The sequence below is a fragment of the Eptatretus burgeri genome, chromosome 14 (genome assembly GCF_056783735.1).
Source record: "Eptatretus burgeri isolate ZD-2024b chromosome 14, Ebu_testis_v1, whole genome shotgun sequence".
Classification (NCBI taxonomy): domain Eukaryota; kingdom Metazoa; phylum Chordata; class Myxini; order Myxiniformes; family Myxinidae; genus Eptatretus; species Eptatretus burgeri.
The window spans coordinates 22,658,974-22,671,922 of record NC_140974.1 but is presented as its reverse complement, the minus strand read 5'-3'; the positions used below and the strand labels follow the sequence as shown (position 1 = coordinate 22,671,922).

General features: G+C 43.7%; 1 long non-coding RNA gene across 1 annotated transcript in view; it reads left to right on the top strand.

The window, feature by feature from the left end:
• Positions 1-6,452: 6,452 nt before the first annotated feature.
• LOC147012782 (uncharacterized) overlaps positions 6,453-12,949 on the top strand; it is an 83,617-nt gene continuing 77,120 nt past the window's right edge. Inside the window, exon 1 of the long non-coding RNA XR_015050952.1 lies at positions 6,453-6,542. This is a non-coding gene — a long non-coding RNA (uncharacterized LOC147012782). The remainder of the gene's footprint in view (positions 6,543-12,949) is intronic.

Genomic DNA, 12,949 nt, shown 5'->3' with positions numbered 1-12,949 from the left:
AGGCACAGAACAAGTGGAGGTGCATTCAAGGTACACCGCCCCCATGTCAAATAAATAAACAACAAATCCTCCAGCATGCAGCAATGCCGGGGCGCCTTCGGTGCCCGGTGATGCGGTGTTGCAGCATATGGAGACAGTATTGGGAGGGAATGGTGTACAATCATTGATTGATTCTTTGATTAATTGCATAACTGAAATAAATAATAATCGCAAAATAATTGATTTCTTAATCAATTGGCTAATGGTGTACCAAAACCACCACTGTTTCATCTGAATCCGTAACTTTGAATATTAAGTAATTCATCGAAAAATGAATAATTAATTGATTATTTGATAAATCAATAAATCAAAATTACCCTTTATAGCCAAATCACTTGTTCACCGTCGTGTCCAAATATCGGCTTCCTCACTCAAAATGTGCCTGAGATATTGCCCAGATGAGAAAAAAAAAAATCAGGATTTAATAAATCGAAAATAATTAACTAATTAATCAAAAAATATTAAAATACCGTTTTTGCCAAAGCACATCCTCACTGATATTTCAGTTTCCAAGCTCAAAGGATGGCTGAGACATCACCCAGACAAACAAACAATTAAACAAGAAAATAAACAAATGGAGTAAAAAATGAGTACTCCCTTCCTTCGACACCCGGCAATGATGTCATGCATCACTTGGATATGGAACTGGGAAGAAGCAGTCTACAATAAGTGAAAAGGCTGTGCCGAAACAGGCCTGCTCTCACCCTTTCTCGGTCAGCAATGCAGGAAGTGCGTCTGTCTGTCTGTCTGTCTCTCTCTTTCTTTCTTTCTTTCTTTCTTTCCCCGAAGGAAAAAAAAATAGATGAAAATGAGGAAAGAGATATAATAATGCACAAAGGTAGGACGCAAAGGAGGAAGAGAGAAAAAGGGGGAAGAGAGAAAAAGGTGGAGAAAGGAGAATGACACAATCATGAGTACCAAACTTCAACACACACATGGACAGACCCATAACACCACCGAGTCACGCCCACAGAAAAGGGAGGGGAGAGAGAGAGAGAGAGAGGGGGAGAGAGAGGGGGGAGAGAGAGGGGGAGAGAGAGAGGGAGAGAGAGAGGGAGAGAGAGAGGGAGAGAGAGGGAGGGAGAGGGAGAGGGAGAGGGAGAGAGAGTGGGAGAGAGAGGGCGAGAGAGAGGGCGAGAGAGAGAGAGAGAGAGGGCGAGAGAGAGAGAGAGAGAGAGAGAGAGAGAGAGAGAGGGAGAGAGAGAGGGAGAGAGAGAGGGAGAGAGAGAGTGGGAGAGAGAGAGAGAGAGAGTGGGAGAGAGAGAGTGGAGAGAGAGAGAGAGAGTGGGAGAGAGAGAGTGTGAGAGAGAGAGTGGGAGAGAGAGAGAGAGTGGGAGAGAGAGAGTGGGAGAGAGAGAGAGTGGGGAGAGAGAGTGGGAGAGAGAGAGAGTGGGAGAGAGAGAGAGGGAGAGAGAGTGAGAGGGAGAGAGAGTGAGAGGGAGAGAGAGTGAGAGGGAGAGAGGGTGAGAGGGAGAGAGAGTGAGAGGGAGAGAGAGTGAGAGGGAGAGAGAGTGGGAGGGAGAGAGAGTGGGAGGGAGAGAGAGTGGGAGGGAGAGAGTGGGAGGGAGAGAGAGTGGGAGGGAGAGAGAGTGGGAGGGAGAGAGAGTGGGAGGGAGAGAGAGTGGGAGAGAGTGGGAGAGAGTGGGAGATAGAGGGAGAGAGAGGGAGAGAGAGGGAGAGAGAGGGAGAGAGAGGGAGAGAGAGAGGAGAGAGAGAGAGAGAGAGAGAGGGAGAGAGTGGGAGAGAGTGGGAGAGTGTGGGAGAGAGAGAACGAGAGAGATAAGGAGAGAGAGACAGACAGACAGACAGAGAGAGATATTATGGAGATAGCTCAACACTCCAGGTTGTGTGGAACTCAATATGATGGCATTGGGGTCGGATTTTATTACATGATGTAATGACCCATTGTTTAATCCTGGGGTCAAATATCAGTTTGATCGCAATAATATTGTTGCGGTATTCGCGCCCGCCGGCGTGCTGACGGCCACGTAACTCGAATCACGGCACGTCGCCCACCGGACGGACAATCCAGTCGTGACCCTCTCGGACTAACGCCGGGAACCAGTCACGGGTGGACCTTTCGGTCTCACCGCGATCGAGCCAATCAGCCCCCGCGTGGGATAGGGTTGCTCGCCAAATTCGACCTACCTAAGTACCCACGCGGAGGGTAGACCGAGCGATTGCACCTCGCCGCAGGTCGACTTCGGACACGGGCCACTTAAGCGACCCGTTCCGTACTATCAGAATAACCGAGCGGTGTTATCGTCGACCTCGACGGTTTGATTAATTATCGGGCGTATTCAGCCCACTACCAACCCTTTACCTGAAGCAAGATGAGGATTCAATGGGAGAAATGACGAAGCGAAGCGGGAAACAGTTCAACACAAAGCACATTTATTCGCGGCACACGGGAAGCACACATATACAATTCCACCAAAAGCACACAGAAAAAACACAATTCCATTTACACAAAAAGCAAATATAAAAGCGAAAACACAATGCAGAGCTAATACCGACTACCGAGCACACGGCAACACTTATACAATTCTACCTCACAGACGGCGCCGACAACACATACCCAAAACCAAGGAAAAGAATACCCTCAAGGATGAGGCGGGCCTGAGGCCGAGACCGGGTCGCGCCTACCCGTCTGGTGATGAGACGCGGAGCGGCGATGGCGCCCCAACCCGCGGGCCTCGCGGAGGGTGTCTGGTAGGGGGTGGGAAAGGGGCCCCCTTGGTCGCACTATCTCAGCGCGGGGGGAAACAGGAGGGGGTTGTTGATGCTCGGGGTATAGAGGATCTTTATTATCCCTGGTGTGCGTCTCCACCTCGGCCAGGTCGCGCTGTCGGCCTCCCTCGGGTGCAGCTCCCTGCACGACGCGAGCACCCCCTCGTCTGGTGTCGCCGCCTTTCCACAGCTCGTCCCCTCCGTTCCGACTCCAACGCACACGACGAGCAGCTCCACCGCCCGCGAAGTCTTGACCCTCTGCTTCCGACTCTCCTACTCTCCGCCTCTGGACTCTCCGACTCTCGACTCTGGACTCTTCTTTGGACTCTCCGACTCTCCACTTCTCTGGACTCTCCTCCCGACTCTTCTGACTGACGAACACCGTCCTTTTATCCCCCCCGTAGCTTCGCCTTTGACCCCCTCCCTTTGACCTTTCACCTCGCTCCCCATTGGCCCGAGAAAAAGTGGGCGTGAAGGCTTTTTGATCCACAAATTTGCATATATCGATCGTCCTGGAGGCGGGGCCAAATCGCCCCTCGCTCACCGATTGGACGGCAAAAAGTGGGCGTGTGTCGTTTTTGATCCGTTTTTGAAGCACAAGATCCGTGATTTTGTACACGCTGTTCGACGCGCGCCCTGCACGAGTCCAACACCGGTACCCACAGCGGGGCAAGAACGGTGGCGATGCTACGGTTGCGAGGTGTGACGTGAAGGTCGTGGCGGTTGTGGTGAAGCGGTGGTTGTGGTTGTAATCATGGCGGTTGGTCCAAAATAAAGATAGTAAAAGAAAAACGGCTATCCTGAAGAGTCGCAGCATGTATAAATGACATGTATTCCCACTAGACAACGGGTTTGGGCCTAACTACACATATACTTGCCGAGATACCTCACCTAAGGGACCTGAATGGTGGTTTGCGAATTTGGTAACCACAACAATATACATAGTGGAGAGAGTTGGCTGAGAATAGGGGGAGGGGGCATAGAGGGGTGTCCTGGTCAAGGCAGAGCAGAAGTTTGGTATTGTTGAACCTCCCACCTCATAAAGGGAGGAGAACCAATATATTACCACATATCTAATCATTTTTGAGGTCTATTCAGGATAACAAAATGTTGGCCTTGTGGATATTCAGCTTCATGAATCTACTGCCAACAAACTATTTCATGGAGTTCCATGACTTCCAAGAAAACAGTCCTTAACATCCCAATGAGTTATGACTTCTAAATATGAACATTTTGTCTCTCACAGCTTTTGCAATTCTTTCATCAAGAATTTGTGAGATTTACTTACAAGATTAGTGTTCTTAACCTCATGTGATCCCATAACGAGAATGCAGCAAGTGAAAGATGACAAATGGTCTGTTTAAGAGAAGGGATAATACAAAGAGCAGGTGGCCAGCAATGTAATCTATATGGAGGAAACAGAAGATGAGAATGAAGTAAGAGCAGATCTTGTTATACTGAGTGAAGTTGAGGTAAGGCCAAAAACCAGTCCATAAGAAATAGACACGGTCATTCACTATATTTTTTAATGACTCATCCACAATTTTTGGTTCCCACATACGTGTGTGTGTGTGTGTGTGTGTGTGTGTGTGTGTGTGTGTGTGTGTGTGTGTGTGTGTGTGTGTGTGTGTGTGTGTGTGTGTGTGTGTGTGTGTGTGTGTGTGTGTGTGTGTGTGTGTGTGTGTGTGTGTGTGTGTGTGTGTGTGTGTGTGTGTGTGTGTGTGTGTGTGTGTGTGCAGTCAGCCATATCCCCAAAAATATGTTTCAAGGAATGTCGACAAACCATTTGTACGAAATTATATTTTTAAAATGCCATCTTCATTTTAGTGCTTTCTGTAATTTTGAGTCAAGAAAATAATGATCAAGTTGACTAGTAATAGATCAAGAGACATTGTCCAAGAAGCCCAGAGCAGGATGGAATTGATCATCAAATATCTGGCCCAATGCAGGTCTAAGTACTATTACTCCAAGTGAGATAGTGCTGGCAAAGCAGTTTCGTGGGCAATTACATCCAGTATGTTGGGCGATATACCATCGTTGAATTTGAACCCAAGATCACTCGCTTGTAATAGCAGCTCAGCTGGACAGGTGAGCCAACACAGACACCCAAACTGGAATTAGGAAAGTCGTTAAGGGAGTCTATATTATTACCATTCTCCAATTAATTATCATCCATTTGCACAAAATATAATCATGAAAACAGCTTTCAGTGAATAGAATAATTTCCTTAAAATTCAAAGGTAATATATAGGACCTCGTAAAAACTCTCCTCATTCCAAACTTCCCTCGGCACTACAGAATGAGGGAAGCAAGGAAAACTAATACCTCGATAGACACTTGTCCAAAAATGTCATGGCCGTGGGTTGTTGTGTGGTGAAATGCCATACAAAGTCAAAAGAATGTCTCCATCCCACCATTGTGGCAGACAAGAATTTTTTTATGTTTACCATTTGAAGGATTTTTTTTTTCCAATGCCATCAGTCGAGCAAAGCGAACGATAGATCCTCTCTGTAATTTTCAATGTTGGCATGCAGCTTCGACACCGCGTCATGGTCGAGAGGTCGGACAAAGCACAGTTCCCCCTGCTAGCTGTATCATCTTATTCTGACCGAGGGACGAGGCCTTGTACACGACTAGGAAGCAGTTGCAGTGACAAGATTGTTTGTGTAGAAAGCAGCCAGAGGGGGGGATCGAGTGTAGGATGATCCCACCCCTTAGCCCAGTTCAACTACGGAATGTCCTTTTACATGGTGTGTAGGGCAGGGCGTGACCACAGTACGTTTGTTTGCATTTTTTTTCGGTTGCTTTGTTTTCCCCTAGAGCTATTTGACAGCAAACTGCGACAGGCCACGCAGGCCCTGACTGCTGGAAAATGCTCGAATCACATCTTCACAACCTCCCACTGTTCAGCGTTTGCTCCAGCTAATGCGAAAGACACATTGGTCATGCAGAGCGAGAAGAAAAGGCCTCACTGTGGAACTGTTTCCCTTTGGAGTCATGGAAATGTAATTCCTCCCCAAGTGACCTCCATCCAGGCTTTTGGAACATAACGGCAGGATTCGCGAAATAGATTGCACAGATCTTTTGTTAGAAAAGAAATGAACAAACATCAGGAGGACAAAACAGACGTATTTACTTTTTGTTTTCATGTGCAACGATAAACATTACATGGCCTAATCGACAGGTGGTGCAGAGATTGGAACACAGGGTTTGGAAAGCCATTCATCGATGTTTAAATTCCTCGATGAGTCCAGAAAGCCTACCACCGGTATTCGCAGGCCGAAGCACAAATCTGATGGTCTGAAGAGCTCAACACTCAAACAAAATATCATAAAGTTTCTCTTAAAGTATAACAATATCAGAAGAGGTCTTTTTTTTTAATCAGGGATGCTTCCAGTTATTTACTAAACATCTTAAGTGACGTTTTTGAAATCAAATAATTATATTATTGTCACTTTGCTTTCATTGATGATGCATAACCTAGAAACATTCTCAAACTCGTGAGTGAGTTAAGGAATGGCACACACTCCTTTTATTTCCAGGACCAAAAAAGAAAATTAACCATTAATATCGAGTACGTGAACATTTTTAAAGCAAACTCGAATAACATTTCTTCAACTTCCTGAGCGACTGCAGAGGTTACATCACCATGTGTGGTTGCCAAGAATGCGCATTGCCAGAAGGTTTTCGAGCCAAATGCCTCGTCTGGCTTGCACTGGTGAGACCGAGCAGTCAGTGTGCCGCAGAGATGTCCATCTTCACCGAATGCTCCGGTGAGTGCTTGGCAGTCAGGACCGTACCCGTGCCCATTACACGTGCCACAACGGTCCGAAATCGAACACCAGAGCTCCTTTATTTTTTATTCTCTTTTTCCAATTCCATGTATTCATTGACTTGCCTTGTTTTGCAAACATTTTCTTGTCGAATATCATTTCTTCCAAAATTTTCAATCTACAAAGTTATCAAACCCGAAAGCCACTTTTGTTACCTCTACAACCGAAGGTGGACTGAGGCTATGTTTTCGCCCCTGTCTGTTTGTTTGTTTATGAGCAGGATATCTCAAAAAGTAATGGACAGTTTCAGACAAAATTTCGTGGACAAGTTGGATGTGTAACAAAGACCAATTATTTCGATTTTGGGGGAAATCTGGATCTGGATACGAGAATTTTAAAATTTTAAAAGTGATTCTTCACCATTCATAGCTGAGGCCACAAACAATATGCGGTATCACATGATATTTCACAAACGTTTTGGACGGATGACAAAATTTGGTGGATGTGTTGGTTTGGTGACAAGAACAAGCCAATTCGATTTTGGTTTTGGTCTGGATTCAGATCTGGCCTATCAGTGGATTGCAAAATGTAAACTGTTCAGCCTGGTTGAGGTATGCGCTCTACCAAGTGCTGTTCTAGTTGAACTGCTATCATCTCATTGATAGCTTTCATTGTGTTAGAAACCTTGACTTTCACACTCATATACAACTAGGATCTCACAGACGACTACAACTATTATTACTACTACTACTACTACTACTACTAGTACTACTAATACTATGACTAATAATAACAAGTGGTGCCAGGCACAACAAATCCCGCCCATTTCAGGCATAAAGTTATTTTGGGGATCAAATTTAAATTTGATACATCCTTAACCTGAATGTTGATTATAAGGAATAGAATAAGGAATATTTTAGTCTTAGTTTGAAGTAAATTAAACCATTTTTGACGAAGTTGTGAGCGAAAAACGATTTTGACCTTTTTGTGACCTGACCTTGACCTTTGACCTAATTGGACCAAAAAGTTAATGGGGTCGTCCGAGGTTCATTACCCACCTGTGGATACAATTTGACAATGTTTGAACCAGCCATTTTCCCGTAAAGTTGTATTTTCGTAACCATGTTTTAGTTTTAATGCAAAATTTGTAATTTTGACCGATGACCATGACCCTCAAAACTTCGGACCCGACCGATCTTCACAAATATGTATTTTTCACTATAGGAATGGGTAGGATTATAAGTGATAAATAGAATAAGGTTCACTATAAGCTTAGTTTGAAGTAAATCAGATCATTTTTGACGAAGTTATGAGCGAAAAACGATTTTGATCTTTTCGTGCCCTTGACCTTGACCTTTGATCCAATTGGACCCAAAAGTTAATGGGGTCGTCCAAGGTTCAATGCCCACCTGTGGATTAAATTTGATAGTTTGCTAAAGCCGTTTTGCCGTAAAGTTGCTAACAGACAAACAAACAAACAGAAAAACAAACCGGACGATTACAATATCCCGCTCCCTCCCTCCGGGGAGCGGGATAATAAAACTTCTACTACTACTAATAACACTACGACCACAAAAACTACTTTAATGGCCTCAATTATTCCCAACTTCATGTAGGCTGGGGAGTGTATTTGGCCGAGGATTTTCACGAAGCAACTGGCCGAGTACAATGTTCGACTTATTATCCCCGCCGGAGGATAGGGCATTGCATTTGAGTCCGTTTGTTACTTACGAAATCTCTAGATTTCGTAAGTATATTGATGACTTCCGTCCTCTGTTTGAGTGTTTGTTTGTGTGTGTGTGTGTGTGTGTGTGTGTGTGTGTGTGTGTGTGTGTGTGTGTGTGTGTGTTTGTTTGTGTGTGTGTTTGTTTGTTTGTTTGTAGGCACGATAACTCGGGAACGGAAGAAGCTACCAATGTCAAATGACACCACGTGATTCAGGAGGGTGATGGCTCGCGCTGATTAGATTTTGGTCAAAATCGGTGAAAGGTCAAGGTCACAGTGAGGTCAAAAATTCTATTTTTGATGGTTTTGTACAGAATCATCATATAAACTTCTGGTTTGTGTCGCTACCTTCTCTTGAGAGACAGCTTTTATTAGACAAGGTCAGAGGTCAAGTTGACGATTTCATAAGTACCAGTCTATGACTGCTTGTTTGTTTGTTCATCCATACAGAACTTTAGTGTTTTTGTCCGCGACCACTCGTTGCATTGAGAAGAAACTTTCACCATCGGTGTGACTACTCCTGTAGAATGTTCCATTCATAATTTTGATGTCATAGGTCACGTGGTGTAGCAGCTGTGTTGGAAAAACGGGGAAAAATTTGGACCTCTGTATCTCTGAAACCACACAAAGGAAAAAAAGTTTAAACTTGGCAAAAGGCAAGTACTCCACATGGGGAATGAGTGACATTTTTTATGACATCATCGGTGCCTTCGTTATGACATCATAATTGCATATGTAGAAAGCAACATCTGATCAGTATGAAAATTTTTGAGGATAATCAAGGGATAAAATGGTCCACAGAAAAAAAAAAATTGATGATGTTATCGGTCACGTGATTCGGCAGCCATGTTGTTTTTTTTCAAAAATTAACCTTCAAAATAATCTTCTCTGAAGTGGCTGAAGAGAAGATGAAGATAAGCAAAACTTTACGCATATGACTGCCTATCCATGAGGAATGATAAGTTCACACACATGGCATCATAGGTCACATGGTTTGGCAGCCATATTGGATTTACCATAAAACCTATTAAAAAAAAATTCTTCTCCAGAACGGCTGGACAGATCGAGGAGAAACTTCACACAAATGTTCCCCAAGCTTTGGGGATACCAGGGTATTCACAAATAATCGATGTCACATGGTCTGGCAGCCATATTGGATTGAGGGAAAATCTTTAAAGTGAATTTAGGGAAGAGTGAATGCTATCCAGGTTCCTCCTGATGACTCCATCTTTGCTTTTTGCTTGTCTGGGTTCCTTCTGATGACTGCAATGCAGGACCGTACCGTATTTGGCTTCCATTTGATTTGAATTGAATTTTTTTTAAACCCATTCTAAATTTAATTGAATAATCATAAAAAATGTAATGCGTCAGGTGTCCGATCAAAGTGGGATTGCATCAAAGCGAGACGTCTTGGTACCCGGTCATCACTGCCAGCAGTTATAAAGTGGCAGTTCTAATTATGTCTGTTATTAATTATGCAACACACCAGTACACAAACATCACACAAAATACACTACCAAAAACTACACAAACACCACACAAAACAAGTCCTGACAAGGGTCTGCAATCTCTGATTGCTCTTTTTCGTTTCTTTGCAACATCACTTGCTTGGGGTGAGACTGTGCCGATGATGCAGTGCCCCCTGTAGGTTAGAGCATGAATTTACGATTTTTTCAGAGTTCCGGTAACAACTCGCCAACTCTTCGCAAAAAGACACTGTGGGGTCTTTAACGTCCACCGATGAACAATACTGGCAGACAGGTCCTCTTGCTCAACATCCTTCCAAATGCATGGCATGCAGATTGATACATCACCCAGACCTTTGTGGAGGATTTAGCTTGGTCGAGATTCAAACCCAGGCGAAAAAGCTCAAAAACGAGTGCACATACCTCCTTGTAAATTTGTCTCCAGGATTTTAATGCATATAGCACACGAGCGAAGCATCCGCTGGAATCATTGTTAGGCCCAGGCCAAATAGAAAGTATTTGCTTCCAATAACAGAACAGAGTACAAGCTCAGTTGGGATCAATTACATATCAAAAGAAAACTTTGAAGAGGAGAAATAAAACAAAACTTTTCTTCACAGTCTCCCAACAACATATTTCACACTTTCACAGTCAACATGTGATTTCAGAGGTCTCAGATGCTTATTCAGTAAAACTGGCTGTATACTGAAATGTCTCGTCATTGTGAATCCCGAACGATTATTCGTGGACTACGAGCACGTTCATGTGACGTTTGCCAGCAAAACGAACATACGCTGGTGCTAAACCCCAGGCCAATGACTCAAGACCACCAATGCACAGCACTGCAGTGAATGTGAATTACACGTTTAATCAAAATAAAGACCAATTACTGCACTGTAGTCCCAAGAAGAAAGCCAGACATAACAAGACACACACACACATGTATAAACACACAAACACATATATTATGTCCTGGTAAGTGCTTCCAAAATCTATTTTATTTGAAGTTATAACATTAACTTATAAGCAATCGATTGATTTCCCAACTGCCTGTATCAACAGCTGGGCACCGTTTTTCATCGAGGTTTCGATCCTTTAACAAACAGGGAGCACACAAGAGCCAGGTGTACTGTTTGAAAGCATTTCACTGAACAATAGTGCTCACTCTCACTTGGAAAATGTGGCCATTGCTACTCTCATAAAGATGGTTTGGGCAATCTCAAATCATCGCCGTGCACGATATAGACCTGTCACCTTACGATTTCCATCTCTTTGAACCACTCAAGGAACAGGTGGCATGAATAATGATGAAGATGTTAAACCACGTGTTGAGAAATAGCTAACAGAACTCAATCTTGGTGTAGGGAGGTGGGAGGAGAGGAGGGATGGGTTATCGAAAATTCCATCAATGGATGTAATCAATAAATGGCTCAAGATGAAGAATAAGAGACCCCTCCTCCCCCGACCCCCACCATACACACTCTTTGTTTAAGCAATACAAATATCAAAACAAGCCGGGAGGCAACATGGGAGGTCGCTATATAATTGCATACTAGTCATACACTTTTTGACGGATCGGGCTGAATTTTTTTTTGACAAAGAGGTTGATTATAGTGCGCATAAAAGCCTGGAAGACGATTTTTTTCAAAAATATATATTTTTCGGATTTTTTTCAAAAATTTAAAAGTCCCGTTGCTAGGCAGCGGTGGCATCCATAGCAACGGTGCTCAAAAGCATAGAACTAGATCCTGGTATGAACCTACCAGTGAAGTTTCATCAAAATCGGTTGACTCCTCTGGCCTCCAGAGCTGTCCATTACATACAAACATACAGACAGACGGAAAACTTGAGAATAACGGTAGTCTCGCGACCACTCAATTAACGGGATGTTACGGTCCAGGGGTGTGTTCCGTTAGCAAGCAGCTTGCTATCGCTCTCCAAGCCAGTCGTCCCGTATCAGCCGATTGGTAAGCCGCTCGCCGAATCGCTCGGCAAGAGGAACAACCGATTAAGTGAAGCGCTTCGTTATTTTATACTTAACATCCTACTATTATTTTTTACTTGGTCACTGTCTTTGACATGAACACAAATTTTTATTACGGATCCTAGACATCAAAAAGCTACATTTATCGAAAAAACGGTTTCAAATGGAGCACCTCATCAGCATTAGAGCATTTAAATTGCATCAGATGTGGAAATAAATGTGAATTGTTGCTCCCAGCTTGCCGCTCGATGACGGAGGACGCCACTTGCATTTTTTGTCAATCCCTACCCTGTTGCAACTTGCTGGTTTACCACACAGTCCTGTACTATAAAAAGCCATTCGTGTGTGTGTGTGTGTGTGTGTGTGTGTGTGTGTGTGTGTGTGTGTGTGTGTGTGTGTGTGTGTGTGTGTGTGTGTGTGTGTGTGTGTGTGTGTGTGTGTGTGTGTGTGTGTGTGTGTGTGTGTGTGTGTGTGTGTGTGTGTGTGTGCGCGTAAAAAGTTCACTACGTACTTATCTTTTCATTACATACTTCTTGAATGTCAGTCTGAAAGAATGTACCTTTTTAAAACTTTAGACCCCCTTGGACCCTTACATCTCTTAGACCCTTTAAGACCCTTCACACATTTTAGACCCTTTATAGATGCATTTTTGGATTTTTATCCTTTGACCCCTTTTCACACCTATTGAAACCCGGTAGAGTATAGACCCTTGAAACTCGTTTGACTCTTTAGAGGACTTTAGACCCCTTACACCCCTTTAAACGATCCTTCGACCCCTTGAGACCCTGACTGCAACAGGAACATACCTTTTTGACGCTTAGAATCCTTAAGACCCTTTGGACTCCTTTAACTTCATCTCTTCGACCCTTTAGACCTTTACACCATTTTAACACATTTACATACACACCACACAAACATCGAGTCTCTTTGCAATTAATATATAGACTAATACTTTCAACAGATTTATGGAAAAAGTCCATGTATAAATTTTGAAGTGCACTTTTGGGTAAAAGTGGGGAACCTGACTTTTTAACATATTTAGGGTATGCTAAATTCTATTAACCCGGTTCTCAAGCCGAATTTTGAGTTTTTGACCATCAAATTAGCATTTGCAAAATGGCTGCCAAATTGCAATTTTTTGACATATTCTTGGAGCAAGCATTTATATCTTCTTCTTCTTCTTTCGGCTGCTCCCGTTTGGGGTCGCCACAGCGGATCATCCATATGATCCG